Raw genomic sequence first — 27,221 nt, 5'->3', positions numbered from 1 at the left:
CCTGCAGCACACAGTGCATAACGAGAAAAAAAAGACCGTGTTTTTGCGACTTTGCAGTATATTTTCAAATGCTATTTATGGTTGTATTCTAGTTTTCCTGGTCTCATTTTATAGAATGGAAGACACATTACAGAAATTTAAATGATTTTGACTGGTTTCACAATGAAAAGTACATTGAAATTGAGCTCAAAGTAGCAGAAATTTTCGATTTTTGCCAAAGTTCAAAAGTAAACAAATCATGCCACGAGTCCAATGCACATCAACTGGTGAGTCTGATATTCTTTCACAAGTGCACTGATATTATTTATACCATTTCTACACTAATGCAGTAGTCTGCATAACAGTAAATCTTCTATTTTTTTGTGAGAATAAAAATTCTAAGTGGAAAGCAAAAGAAATGTAAGAGAGGCCTGGGGACATGACTAATGAAGAGAAATTTTTTTATTTTAGTGCCAGAAATGTTTGTCTTGCTTATTCTGGACCCTATTTGGAAATTGGCATATATTGAAATTTGTGTGAAATTGGCAAAATTGCCAATTTCTGACCACTTTATTGGATAGTTGAAATCAGTAAATGGGTGGTTTCTTATACTCATTCGATAGAAAAAATAGTGTTCTAGCAAAATAGTTATGACTTCTGTCAACTGGTACATTGGAATTGGCCAAAAATATGGCTCAAAGTGGGCGAAATCGTCAATGCATAAACATCATCGAGACCGCTAACTTCGTGAGAGCATAATTCCGTAAGTGTTCCATCAAATTTCATAATTTTGGTGTCATTATGATCGGGAAAAGATTCTCTATCATCTCATAAGAAAAAATAATTTTTTTTTTTAAAATTTCCGACCCTGAGAACAAGTTTAGGAGAGGGCCTGCTGACCCTGAAAGGGTTAATTTGCATGAAATTGACCAATTTGCCAATTTCTGACCACTTTATTGGGTAGTTGAAATCAGTAAATGGGCAGTTTCTTGTATTCAATTGATAGAAAAAATGGAATTCTAAAGAAATGCCCATGAGTTTGGTCAACTGGAACAATGGAATTAGCCGAAAATTGGGCTCAAAGTCGGTGAAATCGCCGATGCGTATATTCTGCCGAGATCGCTAACTTCGTGAGAGAGTAATTCCGTGAGTTTTCAATCAAATTTCATACTTGTGGAGTCATTACAATTGGGAAAAGATTCTCTATCATTTCATAAGAAATTTTTTTTTTTTCAAAAAAATTTTTGACATCAGGAGACACTTCAGGGCTTGGGGTTGCGACAGTTAGAGGGTTAAACAAACAATTATCAATATAACACAATTACACTGCACGAGACTGTCTTAACAAAGTGAAAATTGCAGTAAAAATTGTATGGGATGAGTACTGCACCTGGCAAGTTAAAAAACATTATAGCACAAAATATGAGAAGTGACTTGCCCAGCTGTTGTACCAGCAGTGTCTTCTCCAGCTGTTGTACCAGCAGTGTCTTCCCCAGCTGTTGTACCAGCAGTGTCTTCCCCAGCTGTTGTAATAGCAGCATCTTCTCCAGCTGTTGTACCAGCAGTGTCTTCCCCAGCTGTTGTACCAGCAGTGTCTTCCCCAGCTGTTGTACCAGCAGTGTCTTCCCCAGCTGTTGTACCAGCAGTGTCTTCCCCAGCTGTTGTACCAGCAGTGTCTTCCCCAGCTGTTGTACCAGTAGTGTCTTCCCCAGCTGTTGTACCAACAGTGTCTTCCCCAGCTGTTGTACCAGCAGTGTCTTCCCCAGATCTTGTACCAGCAGTGTCTTCAACAGCTGTTGTACCAGCAGTGTCTTCCCCAGCTGTTGTACCAGCAGTGTCTTCCCCAGCTGTTGTACCAGCAGTGTCTTCTCCAGCTGTTGTACCAGCAGTGTCTTCCCCAGCTGTTGTACAAGCATTGCCTTCTCCAGCTGTTGTACCAGCAGTGTCTTCCCCAGCTGTTGTACCAGCAGTGTCTTCCCCAGCTGTTGCACCAGCAGAGTCTTCCCCAGCTGCTGTACCAGCAGTGTCTTCTCCAGCTGTTGTACCAGCAGTGTCTTCCCCAGCTATTGTACCAGCAGTGTCTTCTCCAGCTGTTGTACCAGCAGTGTCTTCCCCAGCTGTTGTACCAGCAGTGACTTGCCCAGGTGTTCTACCAGCAGTGACTTGCCCAGCTGTTGTACCAGCAGTGACTTGCCTAGCTGTTGTGCCAGCAGTGACTTGCCCAGCTGTTGTACCAGCAGTGACTTGCCCAGCTTTTCTACAAGCAGTGGCATGCCCAGCTGTTGTACAAGCAGAAACTTGCCCAGCTGTTGTACCAGCAGTGTCTTCCCCAACTGTTGTGTCAACAGTGACTTCCCCAGCTGTTGTACCAACGACAAGGTCCTAAATGCACTAGAAGACAAAAAGAATGCAGATGTAATATATACAGACTTTGCAAAAGCCTTCGACAAGTGTGACCATGGCGTAATAGCGCACAAAATGCGTGCTAAAGGAATAACAGGAAAAGTCGGTCGATGGATCTATAATTTCCTCACTAACAGAACACAGAGAGTAGTCGTCAACAGAGTAAAGTCCGAGGCAGCTACGGTGAAAAGCTCTGTTCCACAAGGCACAGTACTCGCTCCCATCTTGTTCCTCATCCTCATATCCGACATAGACAAGGATGTCAGCCACAGCACTGTGTCTTCCTTTGCAGATGACACCCGAATCTGCATGACAGTGTCTTCCATTGCAGACACTGCAAAGCTCCTGGCAGACATCAACCAAATCTTTCAGTGGGCTGCAGAAAACAATATGAAGTTCAACGATGAGAAATTTCATTTACTCAGATATGGTAAACATGAGGAAATTAAATCTTCATCAGAGTACAAAACAAATTCTGGCCACAAAATAGAGCGAAACACCAACGTCAAAGACCTGGGAGTGATCATGTTGGAGGATCTCACCTTCAAGGACCATAACATTGTATCAATCGCATCTGCTAGAAAAATGACAGGATGGATAATGAGAACCTTGAAAACTAGGGAGGCCAAGCCCATGATGACACTCTTCAGGTCACTTGTTCTATCTAGGCTGGAATATTGCTGCACACTAACAGCACCTTTCAAGGCAGGTGAAATTGCCGACCTAGAAAATGTACAGAGAACTTTCACGGCGCGCATAACGGAGATAAAACACCTCAATTGTTGGGAGCGCTTGAGGTTCCTAAACCTGTATTCCCTGGAATGCAGGAGGGAGAGATACATGATTATATACACCTGGAAAATCCTAGAGGGACTAGTACCGAACTTGCACACGAAAATCACTCACTACGAAAGCAAAAGACTTGGCAGACGATGCACCATCCCCCCAATGAAAAGCAGGGGTGTCACTAGCACGTTAAGAGACCATACAATAAGTGTCAGGGGCCCGAGACTGTTCAACTGCCTCCCAGCACACATAAGGGGGATTACCAACAGACCCCTGGCAGTCTTCAAGCTGGCACTGGACAAGCACCTAAAGTCAGTTCCTGATCAGCCGGGCTGTGGCTCGTACGTTGGTTTGTGTGCAGCCAGCAGCAACAGCCTGGTTGATCAGGCTCTGATCCACCAGGAGGCCTGGTCGCAGACCGGGCTGTGGGGGCATTGACCCCCGGAACTCTCTCCAGGTAAACTCCAGGTAAACAGTGACTTCCCCAACTGTTGTGTCAACAGTGACTTCCCCAGCTGTTGTGTCAGCACTGACTTCCCCAGCTGTTGTACCAACAGTGACTTCCCCAACTGTTGTGTCAACAGTGACTTCCCCAGCTGCTGTGTCAGCACTGACTTCCCCAGCTGTTGTACCAGCAGTGTTTTCCCCAACTGTTGTACCAGCAATGACTTCTGCATCTATTTTACCAGCAGTGACTTCCCCAGCTGCTGTACCAGCAGTGACTTGCTCAGCTGTCAGAGCACTAGCAGTGTCTTCCCCAGCCTTCAGAGCACTAGCAGTGTCTTCCCCCAGCTGTTAGAACACTAGCAGTTTCTTCCCCAGCCATCAGAACATTAGCAGTGTCTTCCCCAGCTGTCAGAACACTTACAGTGTCTTGCCCAGTTGTCAGAACACTAGCAGTGTTTTCCCCAGCTGTCAGAACACTAGCAGTGTCTTCTCCAGCTGTCAGAACACTAGCAGTGTCTTCCTCAGCTGCCAGAACACTAGCAGTGTCTTCCCCAGCTGTCAGTACACTTGCAGTGTCTTCCCCAGCTGTCAGAACACTAACAGTGTCTTCCCCAGTTCTCAGAACACTAGCAGTGTCTTCCCCAGCTGTCAGAAAACTAGCAGTGACTTCCCCAGCTGTATGAACGTTAGCAGTGTCTTCCCCAGCTGTCAGAACACTAGCAGTGTCTTCAACAGCTGTCAGAACACTAGCAGTGTCTTCCCCAGCTGTCAGAACACTAGCAGTGTCTTTCCCAGCTGTCAGAAAACTAACAGTATCTTCCCCAGCTGTCAGAACACTAACAGTGTCTTCCCCAGCTGTCAGAACACTAGCAGTGTCTTCCCAGCTGTCAGAACACTAGCAGTGTCTTCCCAAACTGTCAGAACACTAACAGTGTCTTCTCCAGCTGTTGTACCAGCAGTGTCTTCCCCAGCTGTTGTACCAGCAGTGTCTTCCCCAGCTGTTGTACCAGCAGAGTTTTCCCCAGCTGTTGTACCAGCAGTGTCTTTCCCAGCTGTTGTACCAGCAGTGTCTTCCCCAGCTGTTGTACCAGCAGTGTCTTCTCCAGCTGTTGTACCAGCAGTGTTTTCCCCAGCTGTTGTACCAGCAGTGTCTTCCCCAACTGTTGTACCAGCAGTGTCTTTAACAGCTGTTGTACCAGCAGTGTCTTCCCCAGCTGTTGTACCAGCAGTGTCTTCTCCAGCTGTTGTACAAGCAGTATCTTCCCCAGCTTTTGTACCAGCAGTGTCTTTCCCAGCTGTTGTACCAGCAGTGTCTTCCCCAGCTGTTGTACCAGCAGTGTCTTCCCCAGCTGTTGTACCAGCAGTGTTTTCCCCAGCTGTTGTACCAGCAGTGTCTTCCCCAGCTGTTGTACCAGCAGTGTCTTTCCCAGCTGTTGTACCAGCAGTGTCTTCCCCAGCTGTTGTACCAGCAGTGTCTTCTCCAGCTGTTGTACCAGCAGTGTTTTCCCCAGCTGTTGTACCAGCAGTGTCTTCCCCAGCTGTTGTACCAGCAGTGTCTTCTCCAGCTGTTGTACCAGCAGTGTCTTCCCCAGCTGTTGTACCAGCAGTGTCTTCTCCAGCTGTTGTACCAGCAGTATCTTCCCCAGCTGTTGTACCAGCAGTGTCTTCCCCAGCTGTTGCACCAGCAGTGTCTTCTCCAGCTGTTGTACCAGCAGTGTCTTCCCCAGCTGTTGTACCAGCAGTGTCTTCTCCAGCTGTTGTACCAGCAGTGTCTTCCCCAGCTGTTGTACCAGCAGTGACTTGCCCAGGTGTTCTACCAGCAGTGACTTGCCCAGCTGTTGTACCAGCAGTAACTTGCCCAGCTGTTGTACCAGCAGTGTCTTCCCCAACTGTTGTGTCAACAGTGACTTCCCCAGCTGTTGTACCAACAGTGACTTCCCCAACTGTTGTGTCAACAGTGACTTCCCCAGCTGTTCTGTCAGCAGTGACTTCCCCAGCTGTTGTATCAGCAGTGTCTTCCCCAACTGTTGTACCAGCAATGACTTCTGCAGCTATTTTACCAGCAGTGACTTCCCCAGCTGCTGTACCAGCAGTGACTTGCTCAGCTGTCAGAGCACTAGCAGTGTCTTCCCCAGCCTTCAGAACACTAGCAGTGTCTTCCCCCAGCTGTTAGAACATTAGCAGTTTCTTCCCCAGCCTTCAGAACATTAGCAGTGTCTTCCCCAGCTGTCAGAACACTTACAGTGTCTTGCCCAGTTGTCAGAACACTAGCAGTGTTTTCCCCAGCTGTCAGAACACTAGCAGTGTCTTCCCCAGCTGTCATAACACTAGCAGTGTCTTCCTCAGCTGCCAGTACACTAGCAGTGTCTTCCCCAGCTGTCAGTACACTTGCAGTATCTTCCCCAGCTGTCAGAACACTAGCAGTGTCTTCCCCAGTTGTCAGAACACTAGCAGTGTCTTCCCCAGCTGTCAGAAAACTAGCAGTGACTTCCCCAGCTGTATGAACGTTAGCAGTGTCTTCCCCAGCTGTCAGAACATTAACAGTGTTTTCCCCAGCTGTCAGAACACTAGCAGTGTCTTCTTCAGCTGTCAGAACACTAGCAGTGTTTTCCCCAGCTGTCAGACTACTAGCAGTGTCTTCCCCAGCTGTCAGAACACTAGCAGTGTCTTCCCCAGCTGTCAGAACACTAACAGTGTTTTCCCCAGCTGTCAGAACACTAGCAGTGTCTTCCCCAGCTGTCAGAACACAAGCAGTGTCTTTTCCAGCTGTCAGAACATTAACAGTATCTTCCCCAGCTCTCAGAACACTAACAGTCTCTTCCCCAGCTGTCAGAACACTAGCAGTGTCTTTCCCAGCTGTCAGAGCACTAACAGTATCTCCCCCAGCTGTCAGAACACTAGCAGTGTCTTCCCCAGCTGTCAGAACACTAACAGTGTCTTCCCAAACTGTCAGAACACTAACAGTGTCTTCCCCAGCTGTCAGAACACTAGCAGTGTCTTCCCCAGCTGTCAGAACACTAGCAGTGTCTTCCCCAGCTGTCAGAACACTAACAGTGTCTTCCCCAGCTGTCAGAACACTAGCAGTGTCTTCCCCAGCTGTCAGAACACTAACAGTGTCTTCCCCAGCTGTCAGAACACTAACAGTGTCTTCTCCAGCTGTCAGAACACTAGCAGTGTCTTCCCCAGCTGTCAGAACACTAGCAGTGTCTTCCCCAGCTGTCAGAACACTAGCAGTGTCTTCCCCAGCTGTCAGAACACTAACAGTGTCTTCCCCAGCTGTCAGAACACAAGCAGTGTCTTCCCCAGCTGTCAGACCACTAGCAGTGTCTTCCCCATACTTGCATCATCAATATCAATAATGTTGCATCAAGTACCAACATTGTTAACCCTTTGAGGGTCGCCATGCCCTCTCATAGACTTGTTTTCAGGGTCGCCAAAATTTCCAAAAAAAATATAATTTTTTCTTATGAAAAGATAGAGAATCTTTTCTCGATCATAATGGCACCAAAAGTATGAAACTTGATGGAAAACTTATGGAATTATGGTCTCACAAAGTTAGCAGTCTCGACGATCTTTACGCATCGGCGATTTTGCCCACTTTGAGCCCTATTCTCGGCCAGTTCCAGTGTGCTAGTCGCTAGAACTCCATTTTTTCTATTGAATGAGTATAAGAAACCACCCATTTACCGATTTCAACTATCCAATAAAGTGGTCAGAATTTAGCAATTTTGCCAATTTCACACAAATTTCAAAAGATGCCAATTTCCAAATAGGGTCCAGAATAAACAAGAAAGACATTCCTGGCACTAAAATATCATTTCCTCTGTTCATTAGTCACGTCCCCACGCCCCTATTGCATTTCTTTTGCTCTCCATTTTGAATTTTTATTCTCACAAAAAATAGAAGATTTACTGTTACACAGAATACTGTATTAGTGTAGAAATGGTATAAATAATACCATTGCACTTGTGAAAGAATATTAGACTCACCGGTTGACGTGTATTGGAAGCTTGGCATGATTTGTTTACTTCTGAACTTTGGCAAAAATCGAACATTTCTGCTACATAGAGCTCAATTTCAAGGTACTTTTCATTGTGAAACCAATCAAAATCATCTCAATTTCTATAATATGTCTTCCATTCTATAAAATAAGACCAGGAAAACTAGAATACAACCATAAATACAATACGAAAATGCAGTGCAAAGTCGCTGTTTTAACCCTTTCAGGGTCCGTCCCGTAGATCTACGGCTTTATGGTGAGTGTCCAAACCGTAGATCTACGCCATGAGCTCAGCTCACTCTGATAAACTGTGAGTGGTACATTTGGGCCTAGATATGAGAGAATACATCTATGTGGTATGTGTGCACCACATAAAACAGATCCTGCAGCACACTGTGTATAATGAGAGAAAAAAAATGAAATCATGATTTTTTGATTAAAACAGCAACTTTGCAGTGTTTTTTCGTATGTTTTTTATAGTTGTATTTGCGATTTCTTGGTCTCATTTGATAGAATGGAAGACATATTACAGAAATAGAGATGATTTTGATTGGTTTTAGCACTGGAAATGGCTTGAAACTGAGCTCAAAGTAGCGGAAATGTTAAATTTTTGCCGATATTCAAGAGTAAACAAACGACCTCACACGTCTAATACACGTCAGCTGGTGGGTCTAATATACATTCACAAATATGGTGATGATATTTATACAATTATTACAGTATTGCATAGCAGTAAATGTTCTATTTTTTGGTGTGAATAAAAATTCATTATGTGAATAAAAAATCAAAATGGAATTTATTTGTAAAGCCTCAAAACATGACTAATGAACAGAGGAAATGTTAGTTTAGTGCCAGGAATGCCTACATTGTTTATTCTGGACCCTATTTTGAAATTGGAATATTTTGAACTTTGTGTTAAATTGGCCAAATTAACAATTTCCGATCACTTTATTTTGTAGTTGAAACAGTTGACTTGGCGATTTCTTGTGCTCAATCGATAGAATAGAAGTAATACTAGTGAAATAGCTAAGAATTTGGTTGATTGGAATAATGTAATTGGCCTAAAATGGGAGTCAAAGTCGGCAAAATCGCCGATTCGTAAATATCGCTGACACATCAAAATTCGCGAGAGCATAATTTCGTCAATTTTCCACCAAATTTCGTACTTTTTGTTTTATTACCTTCACAAAAAGATTCTCTACGATTTCATAAGAAAAAATAACAAATTTTTTTTTTGAAAATTCTTGGACACTGGTGCGTGACTCCAGATTTGGGCCTTGGACCCTGAAAGGGTTAAACCAAAAACACGGTTAAAGTTTTTTTTTCTCATTACGCACTGTGTGCTGCAGAATTTTTTTTATACTACACACACTGACCACATAGACCCATTCTTTCATATGTAGGCCTACCAGCTTTCTCTTGCTAGATTTGAGGGCGCTAGAATTTATGCGTACTAGTATGTCAAAAACCCTGGTGCGTAAGCCGTACTAGTACGGCCAAAACCCCAAAAGGGTTAAGATAAGATTTCATTTGGATTTTTAACCCCAGAAGGTTAGCCACCCAGGATAACCCAAGAAAGTCAGTGCGTCATCAAAGTCTGGCTAACTTATTTCCATTGGGGCCCTCAATCTTGTCCCCCAGGATGCGACCCACACCAGTCGACTAACACCCAGGTACCTATTTGCTGCTAGGTGAACAGGACAACAGGTGTAAGGAAACGTGTCGAAATGTTTCCACCCGCCGGGAATCGAACCCGAGCCCTCCGTGTGTGAAGCGGGAGCTTTAGCCACGAGGCCACCGGGCCTGGATACTTGCATCATCAAGTATCAACATTGTTGCATCATCAACAAAGGTGACTCTGAAAATCCTGTCTCAAGTATTTTTTTTTCCTCTAACTCTTCACATTTATTTTGGTCATAACTCTACAAGGCCTCGTGCAACGGGCTTCAAAATTTCCCTGCCTATGCATGGTCACCAGGACTAGGCTCATGCAACTTGTGGCATAATCAAGATCCCTATCATCATTGTTTATACATCACACTCCCATCATCCTGCAATGGTGTCAGTAACTTACAAAATCCTCAGTGGAAGAACTTCAAAAACTCAAAATATCTGATAAATTAGACACATGCAACATTTGGGCACATTGTGAAAATGTTTAGCCACACAGTGGCTTCATCAGTCCTATACAGAGAAGAATGGTGACAATCAGAGGTAATCAGTCCCTAATACTGTAATCAGTCCATCATTTCAGCTCTCTACAGTATATAAGCCACTTCTTCATGCATATGCTGTATTCTTATCAAGACTGATGGACTGATTACATTGATTCAAGGCCAAGAAACTGATTACCTCATCCTCCTGATCTTCACCATTCTTCTTTGTATAGGACTGATGAAGCCACTGCGTTGCAAAACATTTCCACAATAAAGATACCCAAGCATCTAATTAATTAACTTGTCGGTTCTCTCAACAATTTGTCTACCATCAAAAAATCTGCCTCCTAATTCACTGAGTGGAGAATAATATTCAAGTATGTTCATGCAGCACTGACTTTATGGTTAAAATACAAGCAAGCTCCACTTCACAGCGTTTCGCTAATACATTTGACCCCTGGTTTTCGTCCTTATTCCGTTCCAGAAAGTTGGTCGAAATCCGAAATGGACGAAAACCAAAGTAATATTTCCCATAAGAAATAATGTAAATCCAATTAATCCATTCCAGACATCCAAAAATATTAACAAAAAATAAATTTGTAATAGAACTAGGCATTAAAAAACATAATAAAAAGTAATATACATATACAGTACATTCATTATTCACCTTAAAATATTTGTAGTCTTAATGTACGGCAAGAGGTGAGTAGTATTTATTTGTAGGAAGTCAGTTTAGGTAGCCAGAAGGTGTAGCCTGCCTGGGCTACACCTACCGGCTACCTACACTGCGGCCCAGAGCCATATTATCATTGACGTACCATGTTCACTAAGTTTAATCGTTTCTAACAATTACCTTTAGATGCCATCAAAGCAAAGGGAGAAGTAATGAATAATTCATGCTGAGAATTGTAAACAAGAGCGTTATGTATTGATGGTGGTGACTGGGCCAACACAGATTCACACACGTTTTCTCTATGATGGACCAGAGAAAACGTAATGTTTTCCCTCCACTGAATACTGCCTCCTCCATAGCATATAAACACTGCATGTTTATTTGTTGTGTAACATGTTTCTTACATAATTTTGAAGAAAATATCATAGATGGATTAATGAAAATGTCTATACAGTATTAACATAAAATAAGACATTTAATGTGCCCAAGAGTGAGTCATGAACGTATGAGCGGCCTAGGCGGATGTGTCTGGTGTGGATGATTTCTGAGTGGATGTATGAAACCCGGGGTAAAATTTCGCCAAAACAAGTGGTTGAAATCCGAATTATACGATTTCTGCACCGGACAAAATCCGGGGGTCCATTGTACAGCAGTTTTCAGATATACACATTCTTCATTTATTCAGACTTCCTACAATAAATATATTCACCACTCACTATAAGCTAAACATGAAAATATTTTAAGGTAAGTAATGTGTGTACTGTATATGCATTTTTTAGGTCTAACTTTACTGCTAACTTAATATATGATAGTATAAACATATTATCAGGATTTAATACACATTTAACCCTTTCATTGTCAGTTCCAAAATATTACAGCTTGCAAGCCAGTATCGATCCTGTAATACTACGCCAAAATTCTACTAGCTTCAGATCTGGTGGGAGAAAGCTGGTAGGCCTACATGTAAGAGAATGGGTCTGTGTGCTCAGTGTGTGCAGTATGAAAAAACTCTAGGAGGTCGCAGTGCATTGTAGAAGTGCCAATTCAGTACGCCTTGTTCACCATGCCTAGCAGTAAGGAATACCTCACTCTCCGGTGAATTTGGAACTCTTCCCAAGTGATAGCTCTAACACAGATGGAAGTGTCAGTGAAGATGAATTTCATGGTTTTGAGGAGTTTGTGACCGAAAGCAATGCCCAGGATATCAGAAATAGATAGAGTAGACCGCTATTTAGCATGGTAGTTACGTTCCTGAAAATGCCATGTTAGGTAAAATCGTGCTAAATGAACTGAAGAACTTAGGGGAAAAATAGGGCTACATTCCTGGGAGCCCCCAAAATGCCAAACAACTTTTTTTTAGACCAACAGATCTTACAAAAATAAAAGTGAATATGTAATTGTAGTTCACTGTCATGATATATTACTGCTGAAGACTACAAATGCAATAGAAATAATAGTATTTCTTACCTTAAATTGTGGGTAATGGTGTGTGTGGATGATTGTGGAGAGAGTGGATATGGATGGTGTGGCCCTACTGGGCTGAGGTGGATGGTTGTTGGTTGTCGAAAGAAGTGGATGGTAAAGGTTCTGGCACTGAAGTCGATGGTTGTATTGGAGTGAGCATAAATTCTGTAATGGTCCTCTGGGCTGTTTTACCCTGCAATACATTATACAGCTGATGGTAAGGCATCATCAGCTGGTCTAGACCCCATTTCAAAGCACTGCTTCTAAATTTGTCAGGGTCCTCTTCAGTGAAAAAGTCTGCAACTTTACCAATAATATGGAACTGCTCATGCAACTGCTGCAGTGTTAACAGTTTTTTTTCAGGTTCTTCATCTTCTGTTATCTCCCTCCCTTGTATCTGTGCATCGAGCTCTGCCAAAATTTCCTCTGGACTCCTGTCTTCATCATCATTATCTTCTAAGAGCTCATTCATATCTTCTTCATTCATATCTTCAAAACCATCACCTGGTAATCTCCTTGCCTGCTGAACAATTTCCTGAACCTGACTCTTAAGCAAAGGGAAACCAGTGAAAGACTCAACCACAGAAGGCCATAACTTTCCCCAGCCTGTATTTAATGTTGATTGGGGCACTTCATTTCATGCAGTTCTAGCATAGCTGATAGCATCTGCAATGTTAAATTTATTCCAGGAGCTTGGTACTGCCAAGTTGGAATCAGAGTCCATTGATGCAACTAGTTTTTTCATAACTTTTTTGTGTAGTTACACTTGAATGACATAATAACTCCCCAATCCAGTGGTTGTATTAAAGATGTTGTTATGGAGAATTAAAATTACCTGGTTGAACCTCATAAGATACATACGAGTAAATGGTAACAAAGATAATTATTGTTTATCAAGATTACAGAGACATGTAGAAATTTTAGGACATCCTAGGTCGCAAAAAATGTCCTCCTTTGGTACCTATTACTGTCATATCTCCACAAGTCACTCTGGACCTATATTAATTTCAAATGAAATGTATATCACCAGGAATTCTGGTAAAACACTAATATAAATATGTGGACTGTATATTAAATTTAAAAAATTAATACATATACATTGAAGCAGAATTTATCTTAATAACACTCACCAATTAGTCTGGAGATTACTTGGTGTGTCATACACAAAACCCCTGCCTAAAATATGAAGAAAATACTGGCCAGAATTTCAACATAAATATATAGACATGACTTAGCTGGGGTTCCCTGACTGCCCTGTCCACTTGCCTTCTCAAGTTCTGCAGGACTGCAATTCCAATAATTTCTGCTCCTATTTGGGAGGTTTCAACCACAATTTAACCTCCAGAGCGACGAAATTTATGCACATTTCACTAACGTGCCTTTGCCCAGTTCAAAACAATGGCATCTCTCTTCCCCAGCGATGCTCACCCATCTCGCTGGTTATTTATTTACAAATTAATTTTTATTAACTACAATATATTCCATCAATTTACATACAAAATACACTGTATTTTTGGAAAATATACAATATTTTCCACAGTTGTATTTGGAGGTAAAAATACAACTTTTACATGTGGGGTCACATCCAGGAAAGCTTGTGGACGAGTACGGGAATTATCAAGAATAAAGAGAGCCTTGAATGCAAAGTTCTTGCTGCGCAGTTAAAACTTGACTTCAGGAATAAAGTGATGCTTAACCCTTTAAGGGTTTCGGCTTATGCACCAGGGTTTTTGACGTACTAATATGCCTAAATTCTAGCACCCTCAAATCTAGTGAGAGAAAGCTGGTAGGCCTACATATGAAAGAATGGTCTATGTGGTCAGTGTGCACGGTATAAAAAAAATCCTGTGGTGCACAGTGCGTAATGAGAAAAAAAACTTTGACCGTGTTTTTGGATTAAAACTTTGCACTGTATTTTCGTATGGTATTTATTGTTGTATTCTAGTTTTCCTGGTCTCATTTTATAGAATGGAAGACATATTACAGAAATTGAGATGATTTTGACTGGTTTTAAAAAGAAAAATACCTTGAAATTGAGCTCAAAGTAGCAAAAATGTTCGATTTTTACCAAAGTTCAAAAGTAAACAAATCATGTTATGCGTCTAATACACATCAACTGGTGAGTCTAATACTCTTTCACAAATGTGCTGATATTATTTATACCATTTCTACACTAATGCAGTAGTCTGCATAACAGTAAATCTTCTATTTTTTTGTGAGAATAAAAATTCAAAGTGGAAAGCAAAAGAATGTAAGAGGGGCATGGGGACGTAACTAATGAACAGAGGAAATGTTATTTTAGTGCCAGGAATGTCTTTCTTGTTTATTCTGGACCCTATTTGGAAATTGGCATCTTTTGAAATTTGTGTGAAATTGGCAAAATTGCTAAATTCTGACCACTGTATTGGATAGTTGAAATCGGTAAATGGGTGGTTTCTTGTACTCATTCGATAGAAAAATGGAGTTCTAGTGAAATAGTTATGATTTTTGTCGACAAGTACACTGGAATTGGCCGAAAATAGGGCTCAAAGTGGGCAAAATCACCGATGCATAAACATCGCCGAGACCGCTAACTTCGCGAGAGCATAATTCCGTAAGTTTTCCATCAAATTTCATACTTTTGGTGTCATTATGACTGAGAAAAGATTCTCTATCTTTTCATAAGAAAAAATAATTTTTTTTTTGTTTTTTTTGAAATTTGGCCGACCCTGAGAATAAGTCTCTGAGAGGGCCTGTCAACCCTGAAAGGGCTAAACCAGTCAATACATATTTCCTCTGTCATCCATGCTGACTGGTTTGACCTTCAAATTACTGGTAAGGTGTTTTTATCTACACCTTTCAAAGCACGAGGATTCTTAGAGCGGTAAATAACCATGGACTTAAACTTGAAATCACCTGATGCATTACCACAAAGGAGAAAGGTGAAGCGATCCTTTGCTGCCTTGAAGCTCGGTGCACTTTTCTCTTGCTTACTGATATAAGTTTGTGTTGGCATTTTCTTCCAAAAAACACTTGTCTCGTCAGCATTAAACACCTGATGTGGCTCATAGCCACCCTCAGAAATAATTTCCTGCAATTCAGCAGGGAAATTACTTGCTGCTGTATGATCACCTGAAGCAATTTCACCAGAAAACCTAATATTATGTAACTTATTATGCAGCTTAAAGATGTGGAACCAACCTGTGCTAAACACACTGTTTTTCAGGCCTTCCTTCCTTGTCACACACTGCTTTAAACAACTGTAAGGCCTTTTACTTAATTAAGAGGAAATTAAGTGGTGCACCTTTCTTTGTCTTTTGTTCAATCCACTCAAGCAACAAGGTTTCTGTTTTATTTACGTGTTGGGACCTACGCGTCATTCTTTTCATGAGATGACATCTTGGGTTATTCAGTACATAAGCTCGTATATTCGCCTCGTTCTTTTAATTGTATGAACCGACGCTTCATTAAGATCATAGGCCCTCACTATATCCACCACACATGATCCACTCTTAAGCTTGTCTAATATCTCAATTTTCTTTGCAATTCCTAGTCATGAATGCTGAAACCTTTTCTTGTCACTTTCAGCAACACTTGTTTGTTTACTGGGCGCCATGATTGCTTGGCAGATTTAACAAATGGCAATGAAAATAAGAAAATATGTATGTAAATAAACACAGCTAGGTTCCCGAGTATCTTCGTCCTGCATGCGTATGAACCAAACTGGAGGCTGGGAGCAATACACCTAAAGCCAATAATAACTCAACAAAAAGCTGCAGTAAGAATAATCACTAAATCCCAACCCTGGCAGCACACCCCCCCACTGTTCATAGATCTAAACTTATTCCCTGTTCAGAACATCCACACTTACTACTGTGCAATCTACATATACCGGACCTTATATTCCAATATTAACCTTGACCTAAAGTGCTTTCTTGATAGTTGTGACAGGACCCACAAGCATAACACCAGACACAAACATCTCTACGACATTCCCCGTGTCCGACTAAATCTATACAAAAATTCAATGTATGTCAAAGGCCCTAAAATCTGGAACACCCTACCTGAAAACTCTAGAACTGCAGACACATTCATCACCTTCAAAACTACCGTTAAATAAAAATTTTATCTCCTTGATACACCCCGTCAACTAACTACATAAAAACCACCTGGTGGTTCACACACTCACTTGCTCACCCATTTGACTATAAGCACAGAAATACTTATCTTAATCTTAAAATAATGATTCCTAACTGGTCACAAGTTTGCCTGTGATACTCCAATATAGAAACTACGTATTGTGCCAAAACAAAAGCATTCACATTGCTAAACTCACAAACTAGTATTTAGTCACTTAGTATTTAGTCACTTAGTATGTAGTCACTTAGTATTTAGTCAACTTACTCCACAATTTGTAATAATTTAGGGTTAAGAATTAATCTAAGTTTGCCCGAAAGGCCTAGCCATGCTTGGTATTCTAGTGGCCCCCTCTGTAATTAGTATTTTATTACATGTAACCCACACAATAACCAAAATCTGTAAACCCCGCATTGTAATCCTTATAGAGAATAAACTTTGATTTGATTTGATTTGACTAGTTGGGCATCATTGAATTTCATGAGGTGATTGGTGGAATTTTGGTGTTGTACACAGGCGTTGTTCAAGTTATCATTCCTACATGTGTTAATGTGTTCATTGAGATGTGTTTCAAGGTTCCTTGCTGTTTCACCTAAATACGTATATTCTATTGTAGCCTCCACAAAGTATAGTGTCAACTCTTGCAATGACTGGTTCATGGTGGTACAATAATTTAGGGTTAAGAATTAATCTAAGTTTGCCCGAAATGCCTAGCCTTGCTAGGTGTTCTAGTGGCCCCCTGTGTAATTAGTATTTTATTACATGTAAACCACACAATAACCAAAATCTGTAAACCCTGCCTTGTAATCCTTATAGAGCATAAACTTTGATTTGATTTGATTTGATTTGATATGGGGGTGGGTGTGGGTGGCAGGGAGATGGAAGTAGGCCTCCCCTATTGACTCAATGGTATAACCCACCATGGGCGACCGGGCAACCGTGTGCTCAAAATTTTTTCCCCTCCCGTGAATTGTGTTAAATTGATCATACGATGTGTTACATAAAAATGTGTCGCAATTCTTCAGTCGTGCTATACTTAAATCGTGCCAAATAAACTCGTGCTAAATGACGGTCTACTGTAGTGAAAAGGGAAGACAGCACGGGTGGTGGGGAAGACAGCGCAGGTGGTGGTGAAGGCAGCGTGAATGGTGCGGAAGATGGGGTGGGTGGGGAAGACAGCATGGGTGGTTGGGAATGCATGTAAGTAAGTTTGTTCAGGTATACGTGAATACAGTTACATCGATTCTCATACATAGCAGCATGTGTAGAGAACCTAGGATAACCAAAAAAGTCAAAGTAACTTATTTCCAGCATGGGTGGTGAGGAAGACAGTGTAGGTGTTGGGAAGGCAGTGTAGGTGGTGGGGAAGGCAGTGTGGGTTTGTGTAAACAAGTTTTGTAAACAATATAATGAAGATAATATTCGTGCAGTTATTGTGTTGCATACAATATATATACATTATGCATTACAGTGGACCCTCATGATTTTCGGTTATCGCTGACTTTTTTTTATCAAAATATAGTCTCTGTTTTCGTTAATTCCCTCTGATTTTGTCAGTCATATGGAACATGTCCGAGTGCCCATGCGCACACAAAGCCTCCCACACACCATTCTGAGTCAGTGTGGCATTGTTTCTTGGCGAGTAAACATTACCCAGAGAGGTCATACAAAACATTTTGTAATAATATTGTTTTTTTGTGCTGGTTTATTGTATGTGACTGCTAAATAAGCCACCATGGACCCAAAAAAAACTCCTAGTGCTAGCCCTATGGTAAAGGTGAGAAACACGATAGAATTCAAGAAAGAACTTTTAGCAAAGTACCAAAGTGGAGGAGGAAAAGAGAGGGGAGAATGTGCCTTCTTCAGTGATTCAGTTGTCCTACAATATGTATGACACTAAAGCAGCAGGAGTTGATAAAGGCTATAGCACCAGCCAGCGATAAAGTGCAGCAAGTAAGTTAAGCAATTAAGCGATAGAAAAAATACAACAAGAAATTAACTCCTCCAATGTTGTTGGAGGTATATAGGGCCACTGACAAGATACGCCGCCCTGCGTATCTTCCACCATCCTAAACCAATGCGAGCATCTCCTCCAGCGTAAGTGTAAATATTTCTTATTTATAAGGTGTAAATATTTCTTATTTATAAATTAAAGTATAAATATTTCTTATTTATAAATTACGTACATCGTTTCAGTGTGAGTAGTGGTGGTGGCCTCTGTTGCTGCCACCACCACCACTATATGTACAGCTTATGCTGTCAGTGGCCCTTATAAACCCAACACCACCACCACCACTACTGTCATATTATTTGAATTGCAATAGATAAATAAGCCGTAGAGTTGATATTAGCATCATATTTAAGCATTTTGTCCTGTCTCAAAACAATAAACTCTCCTCCTTCAATAAGCCAACAAGACTCTTCAATAAAGGAAAAAGTGATTCAAATGTTCATTTATTTATTCATTTCATTAGAGCTTTACATTTATTTTTCATTGTTTTCTGTATGCAAAAGTACAGTGGACCCCCGCATAGCGACTTTAATCCGTGCAAGAGGGCTCATTGTTATGCGAAATGATCGGTATGCGAATGAATTTTCCCCATAAGAAATAATGGAAATCAAACTAATTCGTGCAAGACACCCAAAAGTATGAAAAAAAAATTTTTACCACATGAAATATACATTTTCCTACACACAAAGAGAAGGATACATGCACAATAGTAGAGTAGTACATGCACAATATATATTGTACATGTACTACTCTACTAAATGAAGAATAAATGACACTTACCTTTATTGAAGATGCAGCAATGACTTATGAGACACTGTGTCCTGGGAGTGCCTTTTCCTCCTGAGTACTGTAGGTCCTGTTTGGCATTTTCTTCCAGAACAGGCCTTATCACACTGTGTATGCCACTACGATTCTTAAATCTCTCAAACCAACCTTTGCTGGCTTTAAATTCACCAATATGAGCACTAGTTCCAGGCATTTTTCCCTGTTCACCTGGGTGTTAGTCGACTGGTGTGGGTTGCATCCTGGGAGACAAGATTAAGGACCCCAATGGAAATAAGTTAGACAGTCTTCGATGACACTGACTTTTTTGGGTTATCCTGGGTGGCAAATCCTCTGGGGTTAATTGTTTCTTGGTATTCTCAATAAGCCACACCAACAACGGTGCTACAGCAGCAGCAGCAGCAGCTGACAGTGCTACAGCAGCAGCAGCAGCTGACAGTGCTACAGCAGCAGCAGACAATGCTATAGCAGCAGCAGATGGTACTACAGCAGCAGCTGACGGTGGTACAGCAGCAGCAGCAGCTGACAGTGCTACAGCAGCAGCAGACGATGCTACAGCAGCAGCAGACTGTACTACAGCAGCAGCTGATGGTGGTACAGCAGCAGCAGCAGCTGACAGTGCTACAGCAGCAGCAGACGATGCTACAGCAGCAGCAGACGGTACTACAGCAGCAGCTGACGGTGGTACAGCAGCAGCAGCAGCTGACAGTGCTACAGCAGCAGCAGACGATGCTACAGCAGCAGCAGATGGTACTACAGCAGCAGCTGACAGTGGTACAGCAGCAGCAGCAGCAGCTGACGGTGGTACAGCAGCAGCAGACGATGCTACAGCAGCAGCAGACGGTACTACAGCAGCAGCTGACGGTGGTACAGCAGCAGCAGCAGCTGACAGTGCAGCAGCAGCAGCAGCAGCTGATGGTGGTACAGCAGCAGCAGCAGCAGCTGTACCACCAATAGTAGCGATGGTTGATTGGGGTTTATTATACAACCTGGCCAGCTCGGAGACACGCACTCCACTTTCATACTTATCAATGATCTTTTTCTTCATCTCTATGGTAATTCTCACCCTTATTGCTGTAGGGTTGGCACTAGAAGCTTTCTTGGGGCCCATGGTCACTTATTTTGCAGATAAAATCACCAAAAACACTGTAATAATACGAAATGTTCCGATTGTATGCTTGGATGTTACCGCAGAGGCTGGCTGGTAAACAATGCCACTGGCAGCACATGTGAGGCTGGCTAAGGGCGCACATTGGACGCGTCTCGGATGAAGAGCGGTGAGCGGGTTTTTGAGCGGTATGTGAGGCAAAATTTTTGCGATAAAAGCGAGCGGTATGTGGATTGAACGTTATGTGATGTGTACGGTATGCGGGGCTCCACTGTATAGTTATTCTCTATAAAATGTACTTTTTGTTAAAACTTTTGGATGTCTGAAACAGATTAATTGGATTTACATTACAGTCACTCCTCACTTAGCGATGTACTTGTTTACCGACGAATCGGACTTACGATGAACTCTTTGACCAGTAGTCATACCTAAATAATGTACAGTAGACCATCATTTAGCACGGTAGCGACGTTCTTGAAAATGCCAAGTTAGATGAAATCGTGTGAGATGAACTGAAGAACTTATGGGAAAAATAGGATTACATTCCTACAGGCCCCTAAAAAAGCCAAACAACTTTTTTTTAGGCCTCCACATCTTACAAAAATAAAAGTGAATATGTAGCTGTGGTTCATTGTTGTGAAGTATTATGTTGTTTTTACTGCTTAAGACTACAAATGTAAAAGAAATAATAGCATTTCTTACATTAAATTGTGGGTGCTGGTGTTTGTGGATGATTGTGAAGAGAGTGGAGAGTTATGTTGTGGTCCTACTGGGCTGAGGTGGATGGCAGAGGCTCTCGTACTGAAGCCAATGGTTGTATTGGAGTATCTACTTTAAGTCATTCAGTAAAGTTAATCAGTAAGTCAGTCAAGTCATTCAGTAAGTCAAGTCATTCAGTAGTCAGTTAAGTCACTCAGTAAGTCAGTCAAGTCATTCAGTAGTCAGTCAAGTCACTCAGTAAGTCAGTCAAGTGACTTAGTAAGTCAGTCAAGTCACTCAGTAAGTCAGTCAAATCACTCAGTAAGTCAGTCAAATCACTCAGTAAGTCAGTCAAGTCATTCAGTAAGTCAGTCAAGTCACTCAGTAAGTCAGTCAAGTCACTCAGTAAGCCAGTCAAGTCACTCAGTAGGTCAGTCAAGTCACTCAGTAATTCAGTCAAATCACTCAGTCACTCAAGTCACTCAGTCAAGTCATTCAGTAAGTCAGTCAAATAACTCAAGAAGTCAGTCAAGTCACTCAGTAAGTCAGTCAAGTTAGTAAGTCAGTCAAGTCACTCAGTAAGTCAGTCAAATCACTCAGTAAGTCAGTCAAGTCACTCAGTAAGCCAGTCAAGTCACTCAGTAAGTCAATCAAGTCGTTCAGTAAGTCAGTCAGTCACACAAACTCATGTTTACCTCTTTTTCTGAGTACAGAGTAACACTTCATGACGGCTACAGGTTATCACTTGTCTAATATCTCTGTTTCTTGGTTAATTCTAAGACTTAAGTGTTTATACATATTTTATTCATTCTGGAGTATATATCATGTTTCTATGTTATTAATATTGTTTATTCTGACATATTAGATGAATTGTGATAGATAAATAAGCCGTAGAGATAGCGTCATATTGAAGCATAATAAACTCGCCTTCCTCTCGCCTCCTACATGTCTGCTACACTCCCAGCATGTCTGCTACATTCCCTACATGCCTGCTACACTCCCTGCATGCCTGCTACACTCCCTGCATGCCTGCTACACTCCCTACATGCCTGCTACACTCCCTGCATGCCTGATACACTCCCTACATGCCTGCTACACTCCCAGCATGTCTGCTACACTCCCTGCATGCCTGCTACACTCCTTGCATGCCTGCTACACTCCCAGCATGTCTGCTACACTCCCTGCATGCCTGCTACACTCCCAGCATGTCTGTTACACTCCCAGCATGTCTACTACACTCCCTGTATGCCTGCTACACTCCCTACATGCCTGCTACACTCCCTGCATGCCTGCTACACTCCCTACACGCCTGCTACACTCCCAGCATATCTGCTACACTCCCTACATGCCTGCTACACTCCCTGCATGCCTGCTACACTCCCTGCATGCCTGCTACATTTCCAGCATGCCTGCTACACTCCCAGCATGTCTGCTACACTCCCTGCATGCCTGCTACACTCCCTGCATGCCTGCTACACTTCCAGCATGCCTGCTACACTCCCAGCATGTCTGCTACACTCCCTGCATGCCTGCTACACTCCCAGCATGCCTGCTACACTCCCAGCATGTCTGCTACACTCCCTGCATGCCTGCTACACTCCTTGCATGCCTGCTACACTCCCAGCATGTCTGCTACACTCCCTGCATGTATGCTACACTCCCTGCATGCCTGCTACACTCCCAGCATGTCTGCTACACTCCCTGCATGTATGCTACACTCACTGCATGCCTGCTACACTCCCAGCATGCCTGCTACACTCCCAGCATGTCTGCTACACTCCCTGCATGCCTGCTACACTCCCAGCATGCCTGCTACACTCCCAGCATGTCTGCTACACTCCCTGCATGCCTGCTACACTCCTTGCATGCCTGCTACACTCCTTGCATGTCTGCTACACTCCCAGCATGTCTGCTACACTCCCTGCATGTATGCTACACTCCCTGCATGCCTGCTACACTCCCAGCATGCCTGCTACACTCCCTGCATATCTGCTACACTCTATCAAACTAACTACGTAATTAAACTAACATTTCCTCCAAGTTAAGTACAAATATATCTTATTTATAAATTAAAATGTAAATATTTTTTATTTATAAATTACATTCATATATTGTGTGTGGATAATGGTGGCAGCAGAGGCCTGTACGGCTTCTCTCAGTGACCATTATAAACTCAACAACAACACTTCCATCACTTATCCTCACATACATTATGACATATTTTATTCATTCTAGGGTATATATCATGTTTCTATTTTATTAACATTGTTTATTATGTCATATTAGATGAAATGTTATAGATAAATAAGCCAGAGTTGATAATAGCATCATACTGAAGTACTATTCTGTCAAGACTCCGCCCCTCAAGGAAGGTTCCTTGATGTTGGTGAGGGGCTCTTGATTTAGGGAATTGGATCTGTGCTCCAGTTCCCCGAATTAAGCCTGACTGCCTTCCACATTGTATAATCCTCCGGGTTTAGCGCTTCCCCCTTGATTAAATTAATTCGGCTAATGATAAAATCGGTTAAGGACAAGCTCTCTGAAATGGATTAAAATCGTTACCCGAGGGTCCACTGCATCTCCATAACTACTGATCGCATAATTTATTTTTCTTTTATAACACTCAGAAAATTATTCTTTACATTTTGGTAAGAAAAAATATTTTTTTTAATATTTTTCAACACTGAGAGCAAGTTTGTGAGCAGGGCTCTCGACTGTGAAAGGGTAAGAGTGAAAAAAAAAAAAGGGCTGTGTTTCACTTTACAGCAGTAGCCCAGAACCTAACCTGCTGCATAAGCAGGGCAATTCTGCACAGCAATGGCCAGGAACCTCACCTACTCTATATGCAGGGCCCTCCTGTACAGCAGTACCCGGGAACCTCACCTGCTGTATAAGCAGGATGCTCCTGTACAACAGTACCCAGGAATCTCACCTGCTGTATGAGCAGGGCCCTCCTGTACAACAGTACCTGGGAACCTCACCTGCTGTATAAGCAGGATGCTCCTGTACAACAGTACCTGGGAATCTCACTTGCTGTATGAGCAGGGCCCTCCTGTACAATAGTATCTGGGAATCTCACCTGCTGTATAAGCAGGACGCTCCTGTACAACAGTACCCGGGAACCTTATGTGCTGTATATTCAGGACACTCATTTACAGCAGTACCTGGGAACCTCACCTTCTGTATAAACAGGACCCTCCAGTACAGCAGTACCTGGGAACCTCACCTGCTGTATAAGCAGGGTCTTGTACAAACAGTACCTGGGAACCTTACCTGTTGTATAAGCAGGTTCCTCCTGCAGTATAAGATGGGCCTTCCTGCTGTATAAGCTGGGCCTTCCTACTGTATAAGCAGGGCCCTCCTGCTGTATAAGCAGGGCCCTCCTTCTGTATAAGCAGGGCCCTCCTGCTGTATAAGCAGGGCCCTCCTGTAATGGAAATTTATTACTACTATTAAATCACATTAAATAAATCTCAGTTTATCTCTATTGAACAATATTTAATTATACTACCTCATATTAATAATGGATTAGACCAACTTAGTTACAAACTTAAAAATGTATGTTTGTATCATAAATTGTACTACCTGATATTAATAATAGAGTAAAATATTGAATATTTGTATTCTACCACTCTTCATCTGTCTAGATTTAAGTAGTCTATAAGTACGTATTAGGTTAAGTCTGCTCGAAATGCCTCGGCATGATAGTGGCTTTCTTTATGCCAATCAAATTACAAAATGTAAACACATATTGTAACCTTAGCAAAGAAATAAAATTTTATTCTATTTTATTCATTTATTTATACCTATGCTTCACACCCATATAAGAGCATTGGTACCACAATTATTATTATTATTATTATTACAGTCATGGTGTAGGTCTTGGGGTTATATGGTGTCTGGGAAATGAAGGCAAGATTATTATGTGCTTTATTCCCTGGTCATGATTCAGTATTATTTTATGACCAAAATCCATGGTTCAGCAGGAAACACTTATCTGTTGTGGAAAATGTTATTTATTGACATGTCAGAAATAAGCGTGTATGCTCCTGGAGAAGAGAGGAATGTAGAGGAGAGAGAGAGATTTTGGGAGATGTTAAGTGAATGTATAGGAGCCTTTGAACCAAGTGAGAGAGTAATTGTGGTAGGGGACCTGAATGCTAAAGTAGGAGAAACTTTTAGAGAGGGTGTGGTAGGTAAGTTTGGGGTGCCAGGTGTAAATGATAATGGGAGCCCTTTGATTGAACTTTGTATAGAAAGGGGTTTAGTTATAGGTAATACATATTTTAAGAAAAAGAGGATAAATAAGTATACAAGATATGATGTAGGGCGAAATGACAGTAGTTTGTTGAATTACGTATTGGTAGATAAAAGACTGTTGAGTAGACTTCAGGATGTACATGTTTATAGAGGGGCCACAGATATATCAGATCACTTTCTAGTTGTAGCTACACTGAGAGTAAAAGGTAGATGGGATACAAGGAGAATAGAAGCATCAGGGAAGAGAGAGGTGAAGGTTTATAAACTAAAAGAGGAGGCAGTTAGGGAAAGATATAAACAGCTATTGGAGGATAGATGGGCTAATGAGAGCATAGGCAATGGGGTCGAAGAGGTATAGGGTAGGTTTAAAAATGTAGTGTTAGAGTGTTCAGCAGAAGTTTGTGGTTATAAGAAAGTGGGTGCGGGAGGGAAGAGGAGCGATTGGTGGAATGATGATGTAAAGAGAGTAGTAAGGGAGAAAAAGTTAGCATATGAGAAGTTTTTACAAAGTAGAAGTGATGCAAGGAGGGAAGAGTATATGGAGAAAAAGAGAGAGGTTAAGAGAGTGGTGAAGCAATATAAAAAGAGAGCAAATGAGAGAGCGGGTGAGATGTTATCAACTAATTTTGTTGAAAATAAGAAAAAGTTTTGGAGTGAGATTAACAAGTTAAGGAAGCCTAGAGAACAAATGGATTTGTCAGTTAAAAACAGGAGAGGAGAGATGTTAAATGGAGAGTTAGAGGTATTGGGAAGATGGAGGGAATATTTTGAGGAATTGTTAAATGTTGATGAAGATAGAGAAGCTGTGATTTCGTGTATAGGGCAAGGAGGAATAACATCTTGTAGGAGTGAGGAAGAGCCAGTTGTGAGTGTGGGGGAAGTTCGTGAGGCAGTAGGTAAAATGAAAGGGGGTAAGGCAGCCGGGATTGATGGGATAAAGATAGAAATGTTAAAAGCAGGTGGGGATATAGTTTTGGAGTGGTTGGTGCAATTATTTAATAAATGTATGGAAGAGGGTAAGGTACCTAGGGATTGGCAGAGAGTATGCATAGTTCCTTTGTATAAAGGCAAAGGGGACAAAAGAGAATGCAAAAATTATAGGGGGATAAGTCTGTTGAGTATACCTGGTAAAGTGTATGGTAGAGTTATTATTGAAAGAATTAAGAGTAAGACGGAGAATAGGATAGCAGATGAACAAGGAGGCTTTAAGAAAGGTAGGGGGTGTGTGGACCAGGTGTTTACAGTGAAACATATAAGTGAACAGTATTTAGATAAGGCTAAAGAGGTCTTTGTGGCATTTATGGATTTGGAAAAGGCGTATGACAGGGTGGATAGGGGGGCAATGTGGCAGATGTTGCAGGTGTATGGTGTAGGAGGTAGGTTACTGAAAGCAGTGAAGAGTTTTTACAAGGATAGTGAGGCTCAAGTTAGAGTATGTAGGAAAGATGGAAATTATTTCCCAGTAAAAGTAGGCCTTAGACAAGGATGTGTGATGTCACCGTGTTTGTTTAATATATTTATAGATGGGGTTGTAAGAGAAGTAAATGCGAGGGTCTTGACAAGAGGCGTGGAGTTAAAAGATAAAGAATCAAACATAAAGTGGGAGTTGTCACAGTTGCTCTTTGCTGATGACACTGTGCTCTTGGGAGATTCTGAAGAGAAGTTGCAGAGATTGGTGGATGAATTTGGTAGGGTGTGCAAAAGAAGAAAATTAAAAGTGAATACAGGAAAGAGTAAGGTTATGAGGATAACAAAAATATTAGGTGATGAAAGATTGGATATCAGATTGGAGGGAGAGAGTATGGAGGAGGTGAATGTATTCAGATATTTGGGAGTGGACGTGTCAGCAGATGGGTCTATGAAGGATGAGGTGAATCATAGAATTGATGAGGGGAAAAGGGTGAGTGGTGCACTTAGGAGTCTGTGGAGACAAAGAACTTTGTCCTTGGAGGCAAAGAGGGGAATGTATGAGAGTATAGTTTTACCAACGCTCTTATATGGGTGTGAAGCATGGGTGATGAATGTTGCAGCGAGGAAAAGGCTGGAGGCAGTGGAGATGTCATGTCTGAGGGCAATGTGTGGTGTGAATATAATGCAGAGAATTCGTAGTTTGGAAGTTAGGAGGAGGTGCGGGATTACCAAAACTGTTGTCCAGAGGGCTGAGGAAGGGTTGTTGAGGTGGCTCGGACATGTAGAGAGAATAGAGCGAAACAGAATGACTTCAAGAGTGTATCAGTCTGTAGTGGAAGGAAGGCGGGGTAGGGGTCAGCCTAGGAAAGGTTGGAGGGAGGGGGTAAAGGAGGTTTTGTGTGTGAGGGGCTTGGACTTCCAGCAGG

The 27,221-nt window shown here is 41.9% G+C and overlaps 1 long non-coding RNA gene across 2 annotated transcripts in view; it reads right to left on the bottom strand.

Moving 5' to 3' along the window:
• Positions 1 to 27,221, bottom strand: part of LOC128694924 (uncharacterized) — a 72,043-nt gene that overhangs the window by 24,618 nt on the left and 20,204 nt on the right. For both annotated transcript variants that reach the window (XR_008407923.2, XR_008407922.2), the window contains exon 2: positions 23,899 to 24,052. This is a non-coding gene — a long non-coding RNA (uncharacterized lncRNA). The remainder of the gene's footprint in view (positions 1 to 23,898; positions 24,053 to 27,221) is intronic.

Source organism: Cherax quadricarinatus, chromosome 45 (genome assembly GCF_038502225.1).
Source record: "Cherax quadricarinatus isolate ZL_2023a chromosome 45, ASM3850222v1, whole genome shotgun sequence".
In the NCBI taxonomy this organism is placed as follows: domain Eukaryota; kingdom Metazoa; phylum Arthropoda; class Malacostraca; order Decapoda; family Parastacidae; genus Cherax; species Cherax quadricarinatus.
This window is presented reverse-complemented; position numbering and strand designations above follow the sequence as displayed.